This window comes from Ursus americanus, chromosome 1 (assembly GCF_024610735.1).
Source record: "Ursus americanus isolate L20-20 chromosome 1, mUrsAme1.1.p, whole genome shotgun sequence".
Lineage (NCBI taxonomy): Eukaryota > Metazoa > Chordata > Mammalia > Carnivora > Ursidae > Ursus > Ursus americanus.
Window position 1 is genome coordinate 20,046,915 of NC_142127.1, and position 24,769 is coordinate 20,071,683.

At 36.6% G+C, this 24,769-nt stretch overlaps 1 protein-coding gene and 1 pseudogene across 3 annotated transcripts in view; both read right to left on the reverse strand.

Annotated features, from left to right (window-relative positions):
• LOC123782474 (uncharacterized) overlaps positions 1-24,769 on the reverse strand; it is a 604,024-nt gene that overhangs the window by 78,936 nt on the left and 500,319 nt on the right. For 2 of the 3 annotated variants that reach the window (XM_087859014.1, XM_087858990.1), the window contains one exon: positions 17,140-23,448. The exons of the other annotated variant lie outside the window; for it this stretch is intronic. The gene's annotated coding sequence lies outside the window, so the exon portion shown is untranslated. Of the gene's footprint in view, positions 1-17,139; positions 23,449-24,769 lie in introns of those variants that run through there. 3 annotated transcript variants of the gene reach the window in all.
• LOC148110719 (small ubiquitin-related modifier 2 pseudogene) lies at positions 218-17,114 on the reverse strand (annotated as a pseudogene).

A 24,769-nucleotide genomic window follows, 5' to 3' on the forward strand; every position in this document is an offset into this window, starting at 1 on the left:
TAAAAAAGTTATTTAAAAATGAGTTTTAGTATCATACGCTGATACAAAATTAGAATTTAGTTTTCTTTTAAAAGGACAAAGTTTTCTTAGAGTTTTGGTCTGTTTCTGATAAGATTATGAAAGTTTCTTTAACTTCTACATATTAAGTTTCATAATGACCTGTGATCCTATTTAGGCAAGCGCTATAAAATCTTTAAAAGGTATTTTTTTTTTAAGATTTTATTTATTTATGTGACAGAGAGACAGCCAGCGAGAGAGGGAACACAGCAGGCGAGTGAGAGAGGAAGAAGCAGGCTCATAGCAGAGGAGCCTGATGTGGGGCTCGATCCCATAACATCGCGCCCTGAGCCGAAGGCAGACGCTTTAACGACTGCGCTACCCAGGCGCCCCTTTAAAAGGTATTTTTGACAAACTTCTCCAAATCTAAATGAAGTCTTTTTGCTCTGGAATATTCCAAAGGATTTATTAATCTAATTAGGCTTATTTGATATGTAAATTACATGGGAAACATTGTCAAAGAAGTAACACTGACCCTTCTTTATACTATATTTATAAGACTGGCACATATGCATAAAGTCCTTTCTGCTTCTACGAAATATGGTCCCTCGTTACCAGACTTCTGCTATCCTGATGTCCTTGTAACATGGCAATAGTTCACTCCTAAATCAGAAATTAAGATGGAAAAACAGTGACTATGAATTAAGGGACAGTCAGGGCTATGGGAAACCCAAGATAGCTGCCTCATTCTTCCTGGCTTCCTAATTAACCCCATTTTTCAGTTGTTCTATTCCTTCACACACCATAGTGCATTTAAAATGATTCAAATTATAAATATAGACGCTGGTAATGAGACTTCTACAAAGTTACAAAAACAGTCTACCAGAAGATCTAATATCTTAGGTCTATAATCCCAGAAAAACTGTTTTTGCTTCCAGAGCCTTCAGACCTCTTTTTAGACCCTTTGAACACCTGTAGCTGGACTTCATTCAACTACCACTTAGTATGGGCTACCAACATGCTCTTATTTGTTATGTTTTCCAGATGGGTTGAAACTTTTCCCTGCTGCAAGGCTGATGCCCTCACAATGGAACAAAAATTGTTATAAAATGTTTCCCCCTTGGGGTGTACCTTCCATAACCTCCAGTGGTTGAAGCACCCACTTCACTGGGCAAATTATACAAGCTCTAACAGAAACTTTGCAAACTTCTTGGAATCCTTATTCCAAACCTCTGCTGATTCTTTATTGTCTTATTTTAGTATGACCTGCTACTGAAAGTCTCTAATACCTTATGCTCAATCACCAGCAGGTTAAGAAAGGCTTCCAGGGTACCAATTCAAAGGACCCTGTTGCTCCCAATCTGGAGCCTGGTGACTGGGTATCCTAGAGATGTTATCAGAGAAAGATAGCCCTCAAGCCCTGTTGGAAGGGACCTTACCAAATGCTCCAGACCACTAACCATGCTGTACAACTAAAAAAAATATTGAGCCTTGGGTACACATCTCACAGCTAAAGAAGGCTCCACCCGACACGTGATCCTGGTCCTTTACAGACACTAGATTCCTCCGATTCAAATTAATGAGGATCAGAAGATAACATCTGGATAGACTGCTTTCCCAAGACTCAGGACCGACCCTGTATTTATACATCCACCGCCATCACCATTTTAAATGATTAACACACTATATCCTACCTTTACCATCCTTTCAATATTACAACTTCCCTACCTACTAACCAATCCCTCAATTTCTAAAACCAATCTGGTACCCCTAAAGGATATATTTTTGTTTGTGGCTATGGTTATTAACCTTGGGCCTACACATGCCTTGACAACTAGAGGGAACTTGGTCTTACTTGCTTTTTAGGCTGCCCTTTTTCCTAAAATTGGTTACAAAACAATCTCAAGGTACTCATAGCTCAAAAAAGAGGGCCCTCAGCATTCTATTACCCATATAAAGATCCCTCAGAATATGAGGATGGCTCTTACAGTCACAGTCAAGGTTGTCACCTCCCAGGTTTATTTTCTGGAGTCAAAGGCAATTATCTTATCAAAATCCTTTTCTCTTGGGCAGACATAGGCAACGGGGTGAGGGGGCAGTGCTCTAGAATTTATGATGAGAAATCTCAAACTGTAAATAGAATTGTCTTGTCCATTGCTAGAACCGTTAGAGCCCACCAGAGGCCCCTAGACTCCCTATACTAGTTATAGTATATTACACTAGACAACAGAATAGTTTCAGATAACCCTCTAGCTGCCCCAGGAGGAGCCTATGCAATAGAAAACACTGCTTGCTGTCACTTCACAAAAGGTGGAACTAAAAACTATTAAGCTATTTAAATTGGTCAAGTCCCTAAAGATATATTCACAATTTTCCCCAGGATGGTTTAACTTTACATTGGCTAAGATTTTTAGTTGGCTCTCTTGGGGCTTGGAGCTCTTTTGTGTTTGGGTTTACAAGTCGTACTATTAACCATTATCATAACCTGTGTCTTAATTGTTATATTTAAGCTGTTTGTAGTTCACTACTCAAATGTCAGTACTTTCAAATTTTGCTACTCAAAATGTCAAAGGAATGGTTGGAACGTAAAAAGTATTAATCAGACCTACACTTTGACAACAAAAAAGTAAACTTTAACCACAGCCTAAAGTCCCTCTCCCTAAAAGGTCTCCTTCTTTCTCAGATGTGGTCCTAGGACTCGCCCACAACAGGCTTAGAGATAGAGTGTAAGCATATGAGAGTCTCCGTTCTGAAGAACATGATGGACCCAGAGCAGGTACTAACCCTGCTGGCAGTGCAGTGGGGCCCAAACCGAAGGACTGATTATGGCTGCTTTCTTGTTAAGAAAGACCTTGACCACAAAAGGGAAATGTATAGAAGGTTTCAAAACTGAGCAATCAAGCCTAGCTAAGAGAATCTCTTTTTAAAAATGGGGTCAGGAGGCCATAAGAAAGGAGGAATTATCAACTCTTTGCCAGACACAAGTCCTCAGCCTGAACTTAACTTTCTTCTCACCATGACACTGAATCACTCATATTCTTCACTTTGAAAGGAGCCAATGCAGTTTAACAAGTTTTGATCCACCATTTGCATATCAACCAAAGTAATCCCAGTTAACCTAGTTTTAATCCTTGTTTTGCACAGAAGACCTAAATGAGAACTGCACTTAAAACTTTTTTGCCTTTATAACTTTGCTCAATCTGTTTCCCTTAGAACATGAATCAAGTTTCTACCTGAGCCTGTGTCTCCCAAACTGCAATTCTAATTGCCCAAATAAATGCCTGTTAGTTTAGCTTTTCAGTGAATTCCTTCTTAGACATCACCAAGATGCTGTAATTGCTTCACGTCAAGAATTTTCTTCAAAGCTATACTCAGCTCATGGTGGTTGGGTTTATATTATCCTAAAGGATTCAACCACCCACACCCCCACCATGAGCTGAAAATTATGATTAGACTCCGTCACCATTCTGCTCACTAGCAAACCATGGGTTTATAGATTACAAAAGCCAGCGTCCCCGTTGCTGCCATACTTTCATGCCAGCCCAACACTAATAGCAAGCAGCAACTGGGTCATAAAGGCAAGGCCTCGAAATCCTCTGGGCTTCTGGCAGTCGCTGCAGAACATGCTCCTTAGCTTCCAACTGGTCTTTTGTCTGCTCACTGGTACAGTTCCCCAAAGTTGAGGTTTTCAATTATTGTTTTGGTTTGAGTGTTGGTTACTTTCCCCCCAATAGCTGGCAAGCATGCTGGCCTGGAATTGCCAAGAAACTCCCTCTTCTTCAGATGAGCATGGCCTAGCAGATTCCCCCACAACCAGCATCTAGTCAGAGCGTTCAAATCTTACTTTGAAGAGGGACATTTTTGACAAGTATATCTTAGAAGGACAACATAAAGGATGCCACAAAGTGGCCCACCCTTTTATTTACAGGACAGGGAGTACTTAGCTCTTACCCTCAATGTGAGATGTTGCAGCTGACTACAAACACATGGAAGTTCTTGAGTAATTTCATCAGCCTCCCAGACATAAATGCGTATTTCCATAATTCCAGAAAATACATCACTATTGATTTATTAACTGTAGAAAGTAGCTATTGATATCATGATATGAAAGACGACTATGCAGCTCACAGGTAGTTTCTTCAGTTTTTCATATTTACATTTTAGATAGTCTGTCCTTTCCATTTTAAATGTAAAAACATATACAGACCTCTGTATCTTCAACGGCAATCTTTTGATTCCTTATTTTTTTACAATAAGCATATTAACACTTCTCTAACTGCCCTCATCCATATGCCAAACATTTTTAATGACTAAATAAAAATTGTGCTCTAGTTGACCAAGTGGCATACTGGATTATATTTTCTTCAGTAGGCATCTAGTGATGACTTAAATAGATGACTTATCAGGTACTTAAAAGTATGCTTTTTTTGTTTTGCTTCATATTTGGACAAATTCTTTCTCATCCAGTTTCCCCACCTCCCTCCTTGGAGTGTCTTGTTGCTCCTCTCCTCTTGCGTTTTGTGTCTTTATCATAGACAAACTTTTAACCTCATAAATATACATTTTGTGCTATAAAGACTTTTCCCTAGTTACCAAACTCTGAGTTCATTCTCTTTCTACAATCCAAACCGGTTGTACTTAGGTTTTTTTGTTTTGTTTTTTAAATAGAGATCTCCTTCCAGGACTTCCCTTTATTATTTATCTGGGTGGATCCACGTTTTTTAGGTCCCGGGACTTCCTTCTCTTGGATTACTTTATTATTTTGATGATGAACAACTCAAGTAATTTCCTTGAAGAGATGCTAAGAGGCAAACTTTGTCTTTTCACGTCTGAAAAGACCACATTTCACCTTTCTATGAATTAAGTCTAAGCTTAAATGGTTTTTATATAATAATGAAAAGTTTAACTTTGCAAAAACTGTAATATTAGGTCATTAATTAGAATATGTTAATATAGCTTCAAATATATTTTTAAAAAACTAAACTATAATGTGATATGATTCCCTGTTATAGTGGAAGATCTCTTCCAGCAAATTGTCAATTAAACAGATAAAAGATAAATTTGTGACTTAGTTACAAATTATGGAAAACTGTAGGCATCAAGTAAAGAATACACACTTATATCATGCATAGAAAAGCATGTATGACCACAATTATAATTATGAAGACCAAACGTCAAATAGATTTGGAAATTTGGAAGGGAAAATGAAATAGAGGATCAACAATGTCAAAGGTTGTGTTTTTGAAACTAATGAAAAACAGATTATCTTCTTGAAAGAGATCAAGAGAAAAAGAAAAATTATAAAGAAAAAGAAAAAAGAAAAAAATTATAAAGAATATCTAGAATGAAAAGAGGGATATATTGCATGGTATAGAGAGTGAAAAGTAATGGGAATAACATCATCAACTTTACGAGAACATAATAGGCAACTTAAAACTTTAAGAAAAAAAGAAATTGAAAACCTGAACAGATTTCTTAATATTAAAAACATAGTAGTATTTAGCTATAAAAGAAATAACTGGCCCAGATGGCTTTGTTAGTTCTAGCAAATACTCTAGAGTAGTTTCAAATATGTATTTTATATCATACAGTTTTGGGATATATCTAAGAATATAAGATTTGCTGATCATTAATCAACTAAAGTAATTAATTGCATTTACATTTTAAAGAAAATCTCATGATCACCTCAAATGCTGATAAAGAATTTGATAAAATAGGACAAAACTATTAATAGAAGATACTAATTTGATATAGCATTTAGTCTCTAAAATGGTCTCCAATGATCCCTATCTTCTTTTTTTCTTTTCTTTTTTTTTTAAGATTTATTTGAGAGAGAGAGAGAACACAAGCAGGGGGAGCAGCAGGCAGAGGAAGAAGCAGGCTTCCAACTGAGCAGAGAGCCTGAGATGGGGCTTGACCGCAGGACCCCAGGACTATGACCAGAGCTGAAGACAGACACTCAATTAACTGAGCCAGCCAGGCGTCCCTGAGCCCTACCTTCTGGTGCTCATGCACTCATGTAATAACCCTTATTGTATTGGGCTGCAATAAGATATTGTAGAAATAACAGTATGTGATTTGTGGGTTGTCATGAAAACATCTTGACTCCTGCTTTCTTGTCTCTTGGATTGCTCACTCTAAGGGAAGCCAGCTTTTATGTTGTGAGGACATTCAAGCAACCTTACAGAGAAGTCCATGTGGAAAGGATCTAAAGTCTCCATCTAACAAGCACCTACTTGCCAGCCATATGCGTTGGCCATTTTGGAAGCTGATACTCCAACTCCAATCTAGATGACTAGAGCCCTGATTGACATTTTACCCATACCCATGGCTGACATTTTGAATACATCTTCGTGAGATAACCGCAAGCCAAAATCATAGTCCTAAGGTGCACCAAGATTCATAACTCACCCACAGGTAATATAATATGCTTTATTGTTATTTTGAGATATTGATTTTTTTCATATTAAATAAGAAGTTTATTTAAATAAGATGCTTGACGTGAAGGGAAAACTACCTGGAATTCATTTTTTTTTAGAGTAATTTATCCTTAAAGACAGATTGCCCTACATGTGATAGATACGTACAAAAAAGTTATAAAATTGTCCTTGGTTTTACAATGATAAATGAAAAACATTAAAATTCTTCAACTGAACAAGGTGGGCAAGGATTTTTATGTTGTTGTTTTTGTTGTTGTTAAACAGAGCAAAATAACTTACTGGAATATAAAGATAAGAGCTGAATGAGAGTGCCACTAATGGAGAAAGAGGGTATTTTCACAGAACCAGTATTTTTAGGTCATCCCATCTCCTTTTGATGTTGATCAAAACATATCATTGGCCATTTACTTTAAGAAAAAACAACATGCTTGTGCACATACACACTTCCTTCATGTACAATAAAGGAATGGGGAACGGGAAAAAATGAAAGAATAGAGAAAAAAAACTACACTGAAGTAAGTTAGAATGTGGTGGAACCAAATTGTGGTTTCCTAATTGAGAATGTTTCCTTGGTCTGGAGGAAGGGGTTCTAGAGTAAAGTAGCAGTTTCCCTTTTTAGTAGACACCTCCTGTCTGCTGCAGGAACGCATCAATTGTATCTCCATCCTCCATTTCCAACTGTGCAGGTAGGTCTCTTTCATTGATTGGCTGCCCATGAAATCAGAATCTGATCAGCCTCATTGACAAACCCTGTCATTCATAATAGGCTTTCATTAGTTTACTAAGTAATGTATGCCTCTTAATCTTAAACTGCACCACAGAACCATCCTGCCCCATCAACTTCAAATTGATATCATCACTATTCTCAGTCTGGACTCCTTCCTTTGCCTTTTTGTAGGCCATGGCAAGTGCTCGGGTGTCCTTCGCTGCTGTTTCATAAAGAAGCACCTGCTGTGCACCGAAAGAGCACACAAGCACACTTCACACCAGCAGTGGCAGAGGAAGGAGGTGGCAACAGTGTTGAGGCACTAATTTTTAAAGTAACTTGTTATGCGACAATAGATAAGTTAGATACCTGATAATATGTTTTTATAAAACAGTATTCTTCATATACTATAATGAAATATTAAAATGTTAAATTTAAATAAAAAATAAAGTGAGGAATCCTGATATCACTTGTTTTTAGTACATATTTAAGAAGTTCTAGCCAGGGGTACCTGGCTGGCTCAGTTAGTTAAGCATCTGCCTTTGGTTCAGGTCATAATCCCAGGGTCCTGGTATAGAGCCCTGTGTTGGGCTCTCTGCTCAATAGGAAACCTGCTTCTCCTTCTCTCTCTGTTGCATGTGCACTCTCTCTCTCAAATAAATAAATAAAATCTAAAAAAAAAAAAAAGGAAAAGAAGAAGTTCTATTTAGCTTAGTAAGATAGGGGGCAGCTTTTCCTGTGGGAATTATTGGGTTGAGGGGAGTGTAGTCTTCCTTCTTTTCCCCACTATGGTGTGGGGCAACCATTGATATCAACCATTGATAATTACTCCAAAAACGGTAGTTATCTGGCAAAAAATGCAACTGCCTGCTGTGTTCAAGGCTTCCATTTGACCATATATCATGAACTTTGTTCAACTTGTGCAACGAAAACAGAGAGCACTATGCTGCCAGTCAATTAGCAGGCCATCAAACCAGTGCTGGGTGTTGGGGTATGAACAGAGTGTGGCTTGAATTCCCAGAATTCAATACGGTGTGACTCACAGTTCTGCCCAGGGTGTTTTTGGAGTTAAGTGCTGCGAGACCCCATGTTTGTGCCAGCCAAAACCTCACACCATTGGAAACACAGAATGAACACAACATGGAAGTGTTATGTCTTTTGCTCTGCCCTGGCTGCTTTGGCCTTACCAGTGCTGGTCATATCTAAAGGTCATTATATTGAGAAAGTTCCTGAACTTCCTTTGATAGTTGAAAATAAAGTTGAAAGCTAAGAGATGACTAAGGAATCTACTTCACTTAAGAGACTTAGGGCCTAGGATGATATCATAAAGTTCCATGCCTCTCAGCAAACAAAAGCTGCAAAAGCAAAATAAAAAGTGGTGATTGTATGCAGAGCAGCAGGCTCTGAACCACCAATAAAAAGGACAAGTGTCATCAAGGTCTTCAGAAACATACCAGGAATTACTCTGCTTCATGTAAACAAACTGAACATTTTGAAACTTGCTCCTGGTGGGGATGTGGAATGTTTCTACATTTGGATTAAAAGTTCTTTCTCTAAGATAGATGATTTACTCTCAAGAGTAAATAACAATTTCCATGCACACAGTTTTCAATACAGACCTTAACAGAATCTTAAAAATCACAGAGATCCAAAGATCCCTCTTAGAATAACACAAAAAGTTTCATTATAGAGTCCTAAAGAAGAATCCACTGAAAAACCTGAGAATGATGTTGAAGCTAAACTCATATTTAAAGACCATAAACTAGAACAACATTCTTCACCAGGTCAAGAATCGGAAGCTCCAGGTGGATAAATCTGCAGCAGCACTAGAAGCCAAATCAGATAAGAAGGGGGTTCTAGGCAAGTAACCAGGGGTAGGGAAGAAAGGGAGGCAGAACTCTTTGGTGGGAAAAAAGGTTGCGGCTGCCAAGAAACTAGCAGCTGAACAGATGCCAGCAGAAAAAACCCACCACAGAAAAAAAAAAAAAAAAAAAACATGCTGCAAAAACTTAATTTATTCCATAAAGGTCAAATAATTTTGGGCAGCTCATTTTGAATAAAGACCAGATTAAAGAAGTGGTGAAAAAAACAACAAAAATGGAAGAAAAAGTTGTGAAAGATTGTGAAATCAGAAAAAAAATTATTTATAGATGGAAATTTGTCTTGACGGATATGGCAAAGAAAGTCTATAAACAATTACAACTAGTAAGAGAATTTAATAAGTTAATCAGGTAGGAAATCAAAACACTGATGTTGCCCATTCAAGATGGCGACATAGGAAGATCCTGAATTCGCCTTCTCCCCCACTGACACATTGAATCTACAGCTACATGTAGAATAATTTCTTCTGAAAAAACCCTAAAAACTAGCTAGGCAACAATTACACATTGAGCATACCAGAAAAAAACACATCAAAGAAGCTGGGACAAAATTCCACCATAAACCCCAGCTACTTTTTTTTTTTTTTTTTTGAAAGGGGAGGTGGAGGGAGAGGGAGAGAATCTTAAGCAGTCTCCATGTTGAGCACGGAGCCTGATGCAGGGCTCAATCTCTTGATCCTGAGATCATGATCGGAGCCAAAATCAAGAGTCAGAGGCTTAACCAACTAAGCCACCCGGGTGCCCCAACCCCCACCTGTAGTACAAGGGGGAACTAAAACCCCAGAGCTGCTTCCATAGAGTGAAGGGTCTGAACCCCATATCAGCCATCCCAATTTTTAAGAACCCCAACTGAGAGACAGCTCCCAAAACATCTAGCTTTGTAAACAAACAGGGCTTACTTCAAGGATGCCCAGAAGGGCATCGTGATCTGAGAAATGGCTCTTAAAGGACACCCATACTTGGAGTCACTCACCCCAGAGCCCAGTTCAGAAGCAGCTAATCAGGCCCACACTTTGTGAAAACAGCTCAGTTGCTAATCATAAAGCATCAACCTGATGGGCATGCATCTAAGTTAGCATCTAGGGGTCTTCTGGGAAAATCTCCAGAGATGAAGACTAGTGGGCACCATCTATGCACACCATCTTTTTTCCCCCAAATCCTAGGCTTTCCCCCTTGACCCTTACCCCAGAGAGCCATCTTTACGCTCGCCCACTGCCTTGCTCCAACCAGCAGTTGCCGTCTGAGCACTCTCCCTCTGCCATTGTTCCATAGTGCCACCATTTCCCAGAGGTGACCTGGTTTTTATGTCTAGTGCTCTAGTTTTTGTAGCTACAGCTCAGGGGATACCCAATAATTGCCTGGCTTTAGAGGCCAATGGGGAATTGCGTTCCTGGGTCCTAGAGGCTGTAACTAATTGGAGAGACAGTTCTTGACAGGCCATCTTCAAGACAGAAGGATGAAATGCCCATGTAAGTCTTCTTGTGAAATAAGCCAGTTCTCTTACTCAGGAGCTTCAGCCTGAGGAGCAATTCCCTCAAGCCCCAATTTTCATGACTGTTTCACAGGGAACAACTCCAGAACACTTAGCTCTGGTGGCCAGTGGGGCTCATGCTTGCAGTCCCAAAGGATTATATATATTTGCATACTTCATAAACTGCTACCTCAGGTCTGGCTTATATCAGCCTGAATCTAGGAGCTGAGATCCTCCCCTGACAAAATGAGACAGAGGAATGTGTCCCAAATGAAAGATCATGACAAAATCACAGCAAGAGAGATAAACAAAACAGAGATAAGTAATGTGCCTGAGAAAAAAATTTGAATGTTCATAAAGATACTCACTCAACTGGAGAAAAGAGTGGAGGACCCCAGTGAAAACTTAAACAAACAGAGAAAATGTAAAAATCAAAACAAGCAAACAAAAAAAACAACTAATGATGAAGAACTCAGTAACTGAAATTAAAAATACTGTAGGAGCGGGCATCTGGGTGGCTCAGTTGGTTAAGTATCCAACTTTTGGTTTTGGCTCAGGTGGTGATCTCACAGTTGTGAGACTGAGCCCCGAGTCAGGCTCTGAGCTCAGTATAGAGTCTGCTTTGTATTCTTTCTCCCTCTCCCACTGCCCCTCCCTGCTCGCACTCTCTCTCTGAAATGAATAAATAAAATCTTTAATAGAAAAATTGTAAATTGAATAAAGTAGACTAGAGAAAACAGAAAAACCAAGCAGCAATCTGAAGGAGACTAAATAAAAGCAATCAAGCAGAACAAGCGTGAAAAAAATTTTTAAAAATGAGACTAGACTTAAGGAAACTCAGTAATAACACTCATGTCATAGGGATCCCAGAAGAAAAAGGGGGGAAGAAAATATACCTGAAGAAGTAAATAGCTGAAAACGTCCTGAATCTGAGGAACGAAACAGATATCCAGATCCAGGATGCACAAAGAACCCCCAATAAAATCACCCCAAGGACGTCCCTTCCAAGACACATAGTAATTGAAATGGCAAAAATTAGTGATAAAGAGAATTTGTAAAGCAGCAAGAGAAAACAGTTACATACAAGGGAAACCCTATAACACTATAACACTATCAGCTGATTTTTCAGCAGCAACTTTGCAGGCCAGAAGTGAGTGACATGATATACTCAAAGTGCTGAAAGGGAAAAACCTGAAGCTGAGAATACTCTATCCAACAAGATTATCATCCAGACTAGAAGGAGAGATAAAGGGTTTCATAGACAAACAAAAGCTAAAGGAATTCTTCATCACTAAAATAGCCTTATAAAATATGTTAAAGGGATTCTTTGAGTATAAATGAAAGATCACAAGCAGGAGTAAGAAAATTAGGAAGCATAAAAGCAGTAAAATTAAGTATATCAAAAAAAATCAATAAAGGGGATCACAAAATAAAAGATATAAAGTATGACTAAATATACTTAAAATGCGGGATGAGGGAGAAGAATAAAAATTTAGTGCTTTTAGAATGGGTCCAAACTTAAATGACCATCAACTTGATATAGACTGCTATACGCATAAGATGTTATATATAAACCTGATGACAACTACAAATTGAAAACTGGTCGTAGATACGCAAAAAATAGAAAGAAATCCAAGTATATCACTAATGAAAGCCAGCAAACCATGAGAGGAGGGAGCAAGAAATAGAAAAGAGCAACAAAAACAACCATAAAACAAGTAACAAAATGGCAATAAGTACGTTCCTATCAATAATCTAAATGTAAATCAACTAAATTCTCTAATTAAAAGACATAGGAGGAGGGGATAAATTAAAAAAAAAAAAAAGCAAGACCCATCTATATGCTGCCTACAAAAGATTTATTTCAGACCTAAAGACACATGAAGATTGAAAGTGAAGGGATGGGAAAACATTTATCATGCCTATGGGAGTGAAAAGGAAGCCGGGGTAGCAATACTTATATAGGGCAAAATGACTTTAAAACAAAGACTGTATCAAGAGACAAAGAAGGACACTATATAATCATAAAGGAAACAATCCAATGTAAAGATAAGAGCAATTGTAAAAATTTATCCATCCAATATGGGAGCACCCAAATACATAAAGCAGCTATTAACAAACATAAAGGAAGTTAACAGTTTTATTATTTATTTATTAATAGTGATAAATAATAGGGGACTTTAACACCTCACTTACCTCAATGGATAGATATTACTAACAGAAAATCAAAAAAAGGAGACAGTAGCTTTAAATGACATACTTTACCAGATGGATCTAACAAATATATTCAAAACGTTCCATCCCCAAACAGAAGAATACACATTTTTTCAAGGGCACATGGAATATTTGCCAGAATAGATCACATATTAACCCACAAAACAAGCCTCAACAAATTCAAAAAGATCAAAGTTATACAATGCAGCTTCTTTGATCACAATGCTATGAAACTGGAAATCAACCACAAGAAAAAATCTGAAAAAAAAAAAAAAAAAAACCAACCCCAAAACCCCACAAATACATGGAGATTAAATATCATGCTACTAAACAATGAATAAGGCAACCAAGAATTCAAAGAGGAAATAAAAAATAGATGGAGACAAATGAAAATGAAAATACAATGGTCCAAAATCTTTGGAATGCAGCAAAAGTGGCTCCAAGAGGGAGGTTTATAGCAAAACAGGCCTACCTCAAGAAGCAAGAAAAATCTCAAAATGTACAACCTAACCTTACATATAAAGGAGCTAGAAAAGGAAGAACAAACAAAATGCTAAACCAGTAGAAGGAAAGAAATAATAAAGATTAGAGAAGAAACAAATGAAATAGAAACAAAACAAAACGAAAGCAATAAAACATATCAATGAAACCAGGAATTGGTTCATTGAAAAGATCAACAAAGTTGACAAAGTTTTAGACATGAAAGAAATGAAAGAAAAGAAAGAAAGAACTCAATATTGGAAATGAAAAAGCAAGAAATAACACCCCAAACCACAGAACTACAATGGACTGTAAGAGAATATTATGAAAGTCTATATGCCAACAAATCGGACAACCTAGAAGAAAAGAAACATGTAGCTTCTCAAAACAGAACAAGGAAGAAATAGAAAAGTTGAACAGACCAATTATCAGCAATGAAGTTGAATCAGTAATCAAAAACTCCCAAAAAACAAAAGTTCAGGACCAGATAACTTCACAGGTAAATTCTACCAAACATTTAAAGAAGAGTGAATACCTATCATTATCAAATTATCAGAAATTAAAAAGGAATGAAAGCTTCCAAATTCATTCTATGAGACCAGTAATACCCTGATACCCAAACCAAATAAAGACACCACAATAAAAGAGGACCACAGGCCAATATCTCTGATGAACACAGATGCAAAAATTCTCAACAAAATATCAGCAAACCAATCCAACGATATATTTTTAAAAAATCATTCACCATGATCAAATGGAATTTATTCCTAGGATGCAAGTGTGGTTCAACATTTGCAATTAAGAATAATATATCTCATCAGTAAGAGAGAGGATAAAACCATATTATCATTTAAATAGATGCAGAAAAAGCATGTGTCAAAGTATAACATCCATTCATGATAAAAACTCAACAAAGTAGATTCAGAGAGAACATACCTTAACATTATAAAGACCAAATATGAAAAACCCAAAAGTAACATCATACCCAATGGTGGAAAACTGAGGTTTTTCCCGAAGATTAGGAAAAACACAAAGAAATCCACTTGCACCACTTTCATTCAACGTAGTACTAGAAGTCCTAGCCACAGCAATCAAGATGTAAAAGGATCCAAATTAGTTAGGAAGTAAAACCTTCAGTATTTACAGATGACATGATACTATATATAGAAACCTCTAAGAATTCAACAACAACAACAAAAAACCTTCTAAAACTGATAAATGAATTCAGGAAGGTCGTAGGATACAAAATCAATACACAAAAATTTGTTGCATTTCTATACACCAATAATGAAGTAGCAGGAAGAGAAATTAAGAAAACAATTCCATTTATAATTAGACCAAAAAAAAAAAATACCTAGGAATAAACTTAACCAAGGAGGTGAAAGGCATATACTCTGAAAACTATAAAATACTGATTAGAGAAATTGAAGATAATATAAGCAAATGGAAAGATATTCCATGTCCATGAATTGGAAGAATAAATATTGTTAAAATGTTTATACTACCCAAAGCAATTCACAAAGTTAATGCAATTCCTATCAGAATACCAACAACAATGTTCATAAAACTAGAACAAATAATTTGTATGGAATCAAAAAGATCCTGAATAACTCAAGCAATCTTGAAAAAGAAGGCCAAAACTGGAGGGATCACAATTCCAGTTTTCAAAGCTGTACTACAAAGCTATAGTTAAGACAGTCACAAAAATATACTATCACAAAAATATACTATCACAAAAATATACCCACATATCAGTGGAACAGAATAGAGAACTCAGAAGTAAACTCACAATTATATGGTCAATTAATCTTTGACAGAGGAGAAAAGAATATCCATTGGGAAAGACAGTCTCTTCAACAAATGGTGCTGGGAAAACTGGACAGCCACATGCAAAATAATGAAACTAGACCACTTTCTCATGCTATACACAAATATAAACTCAAAAGGGAATTTTTGGACCTAAATGTGAGACATCAAACCATAAAAATCCTAGAAGAGAGCATAGACAGTAATTCCTCTGACCCTGGCCATAGCATCATTTTTCTAGATAGGTCTACTAATCAAGGGAAAAAAGCAAAATTAAACTTTTGAGACTACATCAAAATAAAAAGCTTCTGCATAGCAAAGGAAACAGTCAATAAAACAAAAAGATAACCTACTGAATGGGAGACGATATTTGCAAATAATATATCTGATAAGGGGTTAGTATGGAAAATATATAAAAAAAACTTATACAAATCAGCACCAAAACCCCCCAAATAATCCAATTAAAAAATCAGCGGAGAACATGAACAAACATACAGATGCCAACAGACACATGAAAAGATGCTCAATATCACTAATCATCAGGGAAATTAAAATCAAAACCACAAGGAGATATCAAGTCACACCTGTCAGAATGGTTAAAATTGAAAACACAAGAAAATAACAATTGTTGGCATGAATGCAGAGAAAAAGGAACCCTCATGCACTGTTGGTGGGAATGCAACCTGTTGCAGTCACTGGAAAACAGTTTGGATGTTCCTCAAAAAATTACAAATAAAATTACCATATAATCCAGTAATTCTGCTACTGAGTATTTACCCAAATAATACAAAAACACTAATTTGAAAAGATATATGCATCCCTATGTTTACAGTAGCATTATTTACAATAGCCAAATTATGGAAGCAACCCAAGTGTCCATGGATAGATGAATGGATAAGAAGATGGGGTGTGTATATATATGTATGTATATGTGTACGTATGTACATACATACACACACACACATAATGAAATATAACTCAGCCATAAAAAAGAATGAAATCTTGCTGTTTGCAACAACATGGATGGATCGAGAGGGTATAATGCTAAGTGAAATAAGTCAGAGAAAGTTAAATGCATATGATTTCACTCATGTGGAATTTAAGAAACAAAACAAAGAAAAAAAGAGACAGACTCTTAAATATAGAGAACTGATGGTTACTAGAGGTGTGGTGGGTTAGGGGATGGGTGAAATAGGTGAAGGGCATTAAGAATAGGTTTATTGTGATTAGTAATGAGTAATGCATAAAATACCTCAATCACTATATTTTACAACTGAAACTAATATAATACTGTGAGATAATTTATTGGAATAAACAAAAATAAACAGGCCACTCGGACAAACACAATGGTTTGAATGACAACCAAGAGCTAGGGCAAGGTTAAAAAGCAAGTTTTATCCTTGACAAAGAGACCACTTCTTCAAGACTAAGAAAACCTGCTGTTTCATTTCATGTACAGAAACCACAAAGTCAAGCACACTGAAGAAACAGAGGAATATGTTCCAAGTGAAAAAACAATATAAGACCTCGAGAAAAAACCTTCATGAAATAAATATAATAATTTACCTGATATAGAGTTCAAAGTCATGGTTAAAAAGATGCTCACTGAGCTTGGGAGAAAAATAGATAAGCACAATAAGAATTTCAACAAAGAGACATAATAAAATCATAGAGTACCAAATAGAAGTTACAGAGTTGAAGAATAAAATAATGGAACTGAAAATATAATGAAGTGGTCTGACAGCAGACTAGACGAAGAAGAGTTAGTGAACTCAAATACAAGGCAGTGGAAATCTCCCAATCAGAGCAGAAAAAGGAAAAAAGTAGTGACAGCTTAAAGGACTAAGACATCAATTGGGCTAGCACTCACATTACAGGGGACTGAGAAGAAGAGACACAGAGAAAGGGCAAAAAATTTATCTGAAGAAATAAAGGCTGAAAACTTTACTAACCTGGAGAAGAAAACAGATATCTAGATCCAGAAATCCCAGAGAGTTTCAAATAAGAAAAACCCAGAGAAACCCATGCTAAGACACATAATTAAAATGTTGAAAGATTAAGAGAATCTTGAAAGAAAGAAAGAAAGAAAGAAAGAAAGAAAGAAAGAAAGAAAGAAAGAAAGAGAGAAAGAAAGAAAGAGAGAAAGAGAGAAAGAAAGAAAGAAAGAAAGAAAGAAAGAAAGAAAGAAAGAAAGAAAGAAAGAAAGAAAAAGAAAGAAAGAGAAAGAAAACAGCTTGTTACATCCAAGGGAAACTCCATAAAATCATTCAAGTTTCCAGAAGAAAGTTTGCAGACCAAAAAATAGTGGCAAGATATACTCAAAGTGCTCAAAGAAAAAAATTCTAACAAAGAATACATTATACAGCAAGATTATCATTCATAATTCAAGGAGATATAAAGAACTTTACAGGTAAGTGAAAACCGAAGGACTTCACCAGCATTAAGCTGGCCTTACAAGGAATTTTAAAGCAATCTCTTTAAGTAAAGAACATGCACTAATGAGTAACAGAAAAATATATGAATGTATAATCTCACCTGGTAAAGGTAAATATATAGTAAAAGTAGGTCATTAATCATTCAAAATGCTGGTAAGAGGGGGTTAAAAGACAGAAGTAAAAATAACTTTACAGTAATATGAGGGATGCACAAGATAAAAAGATATAAAATGTGAACTCAAAAACATAAAATACAGAGAGGAGTAAACATATACAGCTGTAGAATGTGTTCAAACTTATAAAGCCATCAACTGAAAACCCAAAGCGAAAACAATATGCAAAAGAGAGAGAAAGGTCTCTAAGTACACCATTAAAGAAAGTCATCAAACCACAAAGGAAGAGACAAGAAGGGAACAAAGAGGAATTACAAATCAGCAAGAAAACAACACAATGAAAATAAGTACATATGTATCAATAATTAAATTGAATGGATTAAATTCTCCAATTTAAAAGATAAAGAGTGGCTGAATGGATAGAAAACCAGAACTATATAATGCCTATAAGAGACACACTTCAGATGTAAGGACACATAAAGGGATAAAAAACATATTCCATGCAAATGGAAATAAACAGCTGATGTATCTACAGTGATCTCAGACAAAATAAATTTTAAACAGACTGTAATCAGAGACAAAGATTTGTCATTTCATAATAACAAAAGGGCTATCCAACAGGAATATAATATTTGTAAATACTTATGCACTTTTGATAGTAGCACCAAAATATATAAAGTAAATATCAATAGATACAAAGAGAGTAACAGTACTATAATAGGTGATTTTAATACTCCACTTATATCAATAAATAGATCATCCAGACAGAAAATCAATAAGAAAACATTGGCCTTAAATAACAAATCTGAACTGAACATATACAGATCATTCCATCCACAAGTAACAAAATACACATTCTTCTCAATTGCACATGAAACCTTCTCCAGGACAAATCCTATTTTAGGTCACAAAACAAGTCCTGATAAAGAAAACTGAAATCATATCAAGCATTTTTTCCAACCACAATGATATGAAACTAGACATCAAATTACAAGAAGAAAACTGGAAAACTAAGTATGTGGAGATTAAACAACATGCTACTGAACAACGAATGGGTCAAAGAAGACATTGAAAGAGATAAAAAATACAGCGAGACAAATGATAATGGAAAACAACATAACACAACTTATGGGATGCAGCAAAAGCAGTTGTAAGAGGGAAGTTCATGTTGATAAATGCCTACCTCAAGAAACAAGAAATGCTTTAAACAGCCTAACTTTATACCTTGCAGAAGTAGAAAAGGAAGAACAAAGGCAAAAGTAGTAGAAAAAGGAAAATAATAATAAGGTAGAGAAAAAATAAAGGAAAACACAGTAGGAAATATCAATAAAACTAAGAGCTAGTCATTGGAAAGAAAGAAAATTGATAAACCTTAGGTAATCTCAACGAGAAAAAAAAGAGGACTCAAAATCAGAAATGAAACAGAAGACATTATAACTGACGTATCTGTATGTAAAGGATCACATGAGACTATTGTGAACAAGTATATGCCACCAAATTGGACAACCTAGAACAGCTGGATTGATCCTGAAAACATACTCTACCAAGACTAAATAATGAAGAAATAGAAAATCTGAACAGACTACTAGCAAGGAGATTAAATCAGTAATCAAAAACCTCCCAACAAACATCAGGTGCCACCAGACAACTTCACTGGTAGATTCTACCATACATTCGAAGAATTAATACCAATTCTTCTCAAATTCTTCCAGAAATAAAAATGAAGGGAATACTTCCAAACTCATTCAATGAGGCAAGCATTTCTCTGATACCAAAACCAAGTAAGAATGCCACAAGAAAAGAAATGTATAGGCCAATATACCTAATGAACATAGGTGCAAAAATCCTCAATAAAATATAAGCAACCCTAATTCAACAATACATTAAAAGGATCATTCATTATAATCAAGTAGGATTTTTTACATGAATGTACAGATGGTTGAACATCCACAGAACAATTAACATAATATAACACATTAAGTGAGAGAAGGATAAAAATACTGTGATCGTCTCAATAGATACAAAGCATGTGATAAAATTCCACATCATGATAAAAACTCTCAACATAATAAAGGCCATATATGACAAGTCCACTGCTCCCATCATACTCAACAGTAAAAAGCAGAAAGCTTTTTCTTTATGATCAGGAACAAGACAGGATGCCCACGTTTACTTTCATTCAAGATAATATTGGAAGTCCTAGTGAGAGATATGAGGTAATAAAAATAAATAAAAGCCATCCAAATTGGAAAGGAAGGAGTAAAACTGTCACTATTTACAGATGGCGTACATTATACAAAGAAAACTCTGAAGACTTTGCCAAAAAACTGTTAGAATTAACGAACAAATCAGTTGAGCTTGCAGGATACTGAAATGAATATACAAAATTCAGTTGCCTTTCTATGCCAAACTATAAGAAAGAGAATCTAGGAAACCAATCCCATGTACAGTTTTATCAAGAATAACATACCTAGGGACAAATTAAATCAAGGAAGTAAAAGATCTATACTCCGAAAGCTTTAAGACACAGACTAAATAAATAAATAAAGGTGCAAATAAATGGAATAATCTGTGCTCGTGGAGTGGAAGAATATTGCTACAATGTCCATACTACCCAAGGCAATCTAAGATTTAAGGCCATCCCTATCAAAATCCCTATAGCAATTATCACACAATAGAATAAACAGTTCTAAAACTTTTATGGAACCAAAAAAGACCTCAAAATAGCCAAACAATCTTAAGAAAACAAAGATGGAGCATCACACTATGATTTGGAACTATATTACAAAGCTATAGTAGTAAAAAATATGGCATCATAAAACAGACACATAGATCAATGAAACAAAATAAAAGCCCAGAAATAAAACAACACATACATGGTCAATTAATTTATGATAAAGGAGTCAAGAATAAACAATGGGGAAAGCACCATCTTGGCAATAAATGGTTTTTATAAACTGAAAAGCCATATGCAAAAGGATGAAACTGTACCACTACATTATACCCCACACAAAAATTAACTCAAAATGAATTAAGGTGCTAGAACTTAAGCTCTGAGACCATTACACTCCTAAAAGAAAGCACAGTCAGCTCCTTGACACTAGTCTTATAATAGACCTTTTGGATTTGACACCAAAACAAAAGCAAAAATAAGGAAGTGAGACTATATCACAGTAAAAACTTGCATAGCGAAGGAAACCATCGACTAAACAAAAAGGCAACCTACTGAATAAAAGAAACATTTTTAAATCATATCTTATGGGGCTAATATCCAAGATGTATAAAGTATTCACATAACAGCAAAAGAGAAACCGAAAGCATAAAGCAATCCCACTGAAAAATGAGCATAAGATCTGAAAAGACGTTTTTTGAAGAAGACATAAAGATAAACAAGGACACATGAAAAGATGCTCAAAATAAGTAATCATCAGGGAAATTCAAACCAGTATCACAGTGAGACATCACCTCAGACCTGTTGAATAGCTATTATCAAAAAGACAAGAAACAAATGTTGGTGAGGATGTGGAGAGAAGGAAATTCTTGTGCACTGTTGGTAAGAATGTAAATTTGTGCCACCACTATGGAAAAGAGCATGGTGATTTCTCAAAAAATTAAAGTAGAACTACCACCCAATCTAGGAATTCCACTTCTGGGTATTTATTCAAAGGAAATGAAAACCCTAACTTCAAGAGATATATGCACCTTCCCATGTTTACTGTAGCATTTATTTACACTAACCAGATATGGAAATCACCTAAGTGTCAATGAACAGATAAATGGATAAAGGAAATGTGGTATATGTATACAATGGAGTGTTATTCAGCTACAAAAATAGTGGAATCTTGCCATTTGCAGCAACATGGATGGCCCTAAAGGACATTATGCTAAGTGAAATAAGACAGAGAAAGAAAAATACCTTATATCTCAGTTGTATGTGAACTATTCATTTAAAAAAACCTCATAAATATAGAGAAGAGATTGGTAGTTGCCAGAAGCAAACGTTGGGTGGTAGGGACATGGTGAAGGAGTTCAAAAAGTACCAACTTCCAGTCATAAGATAAATGAGTCATGGGGAGTTCTGGGAAGATGGTAAAATGGCAGGATCCTGAACTCACCTTGTCCCATGGACACACTGAGATAACAGCTATATCAGTGCGAGTAACTTGAAAATGACCTGAAGACTGGCAGCTCAGGCTTTCCTACAGTTTATTCTAAAGAGGCAGCCACATCAAAAAAGGGTAGGAGGGCCACAGACATGGTTGGAAATCAGACCCCCAAGGAGACTAACACAAATAGAAGGGACACCTCAAGCATGAGACGCGAGAGGATTAGACCCCATACCAGGCACTCCAGGTATGGGGGGCCTGCACTGACAGGATAATCCCCATAACATTTGGCTGTGAAAACCAGTGGGTCTTAACTCCAGAAGTTTTTACAGTCAGTGGGGCTTAACTCCTGGCACTTAAAAAATCAGCAGGCTGAGCTCTGGGAGAGCCTGAAGAAAATAGGAAACTGAATTCCCATCCTTAAAGAGACAGGATAATAAATAACCCAGCTGAGAAGTACCATCTAAGAAGCTGTTTGAAAAGGGCCCGGGGTCGAAGCAGATTGATTTACTAATTTCAGAACATGCTCTGGAGAGGCAGGGATTATTAGGAGACTTCTCCAAGAACAGAAGTGCTAGTGGGTACCACTTCTCTGCCCCCACTGCCTACATCCCAGATAGCAGGACACTTGAGGGAACCAGTGCAAACACTCTCCACCTATCTTGTTAGCACTGTTGCCCCACCCCTGAGGATCTGTCCCATCCAACTTGCCCCCTTGACAAACATCACTCCAAAGTACTTCTGCCCAACACATCCTGCAAGCAACCCCAGGAGAAACTGGCACCACTCCAAAGTGTGCCCTGCCTTGGGGAGAGGGGAAAATAACCACACACACACACCAATGCACCTGCAGTCCCAGCAGACTAGTAGTGCACAAAGAGTCCCCTGCCAATCAGTCCTGGGGTGGAAGCAAGCATGTGTTCTGACTGCAAGCTCTACCCAACAAAGAAAGCCTCTCAAGGGACAATGCAGGGAGAAGGCACTGCTGGTTGGTGCTACTGCAGCCTGCCAGATGGGCTGCAGGCAGGCTTCTGGTCTCACTGCTGACACTACCCAACTATAAATCTTTCCCTAGATTGGCCCTGTAGCAGCACAGGGGCAAAACCTTACCTAGTGTGCCCACAACAGGCAAAGTGTGCAATCACGACTGACTGGACTGAAGGCAGATGCAGCTCAACCATAACAGAAAAGCATATGCCACCCACATAGGAGACAGCCCTGAAGCACCTGGCTCTGGTGAACTGGGGCTACTGCACTCCAGCTATCACACAGCTGTATTTCCTAATACACAGAAACAACACAGAGCTAGAAAAATTGAGGAAATAGAAGAATATGTCCCAAATGAAAGAAGAGGACAAAATTACAACAAATAAGTGGAGATAAGCAACATTCCTAATAATTCAAAGTAATGATCATACTTACAGATGAGTGGAGGATCTCAGTGATACTTTCAACAAAGAGATAGAAAATATAAATACCAGAGATGAAGAATTCAATAACTGAAATAAAAAAATATACACTATAGAAAATAAATACCAGCTTAGAGGAGATTAAAGAATGGACCAGTGATCTGGAAGACAGGGTAAACAAAGGATGTATAAGACCTTTCTGTAGGGTAATTACTTATTTAGAGGTAAAAGAGTAAATTTAAATAAATGGGAGTATGTCTTAGATGTTTCCTCTTTTCTCTCCAGACTCACTCTTAATTCTTCTACCGACTCTGGAAGACTGAATTTGCAGACTACATCAATGGTCCTCCTTGAGTTCTGGATTTGGGTAGACATCAGCCAATGAGAGATACTGGAAGGAGATCAAAGAGCAAACAGAGATTATTCATTCAGCCAACCACTTCCCTGCTGGATTGTCCTGCTTCATTCTTCTAATCAAGACTACAGCTTCTTTTGAGTGACTCTCTCATACAACTAGAGATTTTCCCTCTTGGTTCCAGTACCTAATTTCTCCATTTCACTTCCTTTACTCCTTTAGGCATAAAAGGGATACTTGTTTATGACTATTGGCTTCCCTTAATCACGCTCAATTATTTAAAAATACTTTTATTAGACTCAAATCAATCAATTGCTGAAGCCACTGCTTTCTTGCTTAAGCTGAGTGATAATTTGTACCAATGTGATCCTAGGAAATGGGACTCCAGTATTACCTTGCTCATATGTTTAAGGAGAACACAAATTACTTTCTTACCCTAGTAATTCATATGCAATAGATTCAATTACCTAGATTAACAACTAGTGGTAAAATGTTATGAAATACAAACAGAGAGCAAAACCCTGGAGGATTACCTATGGCCCTTCAATGCTGTGATGACAAAAGTGATAATGATGGAAAGCACATACAAAGGAAATGAAAAGTTAAAGGTCTTAAATACCAACTCATAATATAGGTGGGTGAAAATTAGAACACTGGTATGTCAGCTCGTTTCAGGACAGTTATGACTGAGACATAACTCCAAGTTTTGATTGTAAACATTGCAGATATCTTCCACTAAATTAGGCCATTGATTTGAAAGAAATGTGACTCTGAGATATGAGACAGGGCATTTGAATAGACAAATAATCCTGTGAACTTGAAATTACCCTGGGATTTCTTTGCAAGCAAAGGCAGCTCCTCTCCCCCTTAAGGGAACTTTCTCCATGCATAAAAACGTCTGAAAGTTCTATCACAGAAGATGTCAACTCTCCTCAGTAATCCATTACCATCACTACTTATTTCCTGTAGACTCATAGAATTAGATACCAGTGTGAAGTACAGACCAGTGAAAAAAATGAAAATATTCACCAAATTTGTTCAGGTAGGAATCTGAGGAGCATTCATGTGAGTAGATTCTAGTGATATTAGACCCAAAATGGAAAGTAGGAGACTTGATTAACCCAAGTTTATTGCCATGGATACTGTCACCTAGAATTTATGGTTTAATGTGTTACATTGAAACACCTAAGGAATCCTATTAATAGACATCTAGGTTGGCTAATTTAAGCCTGGAGTCAATGGTAGATTAAACATGCTCCAGAAGAACAGGACAAAAGCTCAAGGAGATGAAGAGTTTGAATGGAACTACTTTGAACCTGCTCAGTCACTCATTAACTTTGCTTTCACGAAAGTTTCA